The sequence below is a fragment of the Mirounga leonina genome, unplaced genomic scaffold (assembly GCF_011800145.1).
Source record: "Mirounga leonina isolate KUSES-001 unplaced genomic scaffold, KU_Mleo_1.0 Mir_101664, whole genome shotgun sequence".
Lineage (NCBI taxonomy): Eukaryota > Metazoa > Chordata > Mammalia > Carnivora > Phocidae > Mirounga > Mirounga leonina.
The window spans coordinates 16,092,850-16,093,512 of NW_023270175.1; the positions used below are offsets into that span (position 1 = coordinate 16,092,850).

Here is a 663-nt window from a genome sequence, read left to right on the forward strand (position 1 = left end):
TTGATTACTGAGAACGGTTTCAAGAACATTGAATGGAGATGTACTTGTTAAACTAAAAATGTGGAATTGATAAAATTAAAGCTCTTTGATCTTTGGTTTCCAAAATCTCACAAGCTTCTTGAGGATGATGTACATGGAGAAGGAAAAAAAAAAAAAAGCCTGAGGAATGTGATAGCCAGTATTCAAGAATTCCTTTAAAAATATCATATTGAAATACTTCTTGTGTTAGTGAAAATTGATTTTTATAAATGTACTTTTGTGTTCACTTCGGCAGCACATATACTACAATTGGAACAATACAGGTATTAGCATGGCTCCTGTGCAAGAATGGCATGAGGAATCTGTGAAGCTTTCTGTATTAAAAAATAAAAAAATAATAAAAAAATACTTCTAATATTTTATTAAATTTGGAAAGTAGATACTATTTGTCCTGGATTAAGTACATATTAATAAAGGCATTGTACTGTTTAATTAGGAAGAGACCCTTGTGCTTACCCTTGCTTTCTTGTTCTCTAGTTAGTCTAGGAATCAAGAAGCACAATATTCTCCCTTAAGGCTATAATTTCTGGTAGGGATATTTCACCTACATAGTTCCCTGTTATAGATGTGCATTAAGAAGGGCATGGCTTATGTGGTCTATTTTTTTCTGTTAAATATCTGTGG

At 31.8% G+C, this 663-nt stretch overlaps 1 non-coding gene across 1 annotated transcript; it reads left to right on the forward strand.

Annotated features, from left to right (window-relative positions):
* Positions 1–258: 258 nt before the first annotated feature.
* LOC118013750 lies at positions 259–363 on the forward strand. The gene has a single exon (XR_004680112.1). It is a non-coding gene; the product is annotated as a U6 spliceosomal RNA (small nuclear RNA).
* The last annotated feature ends 300 nt before the right edge of the window (positions 364–663 follow it).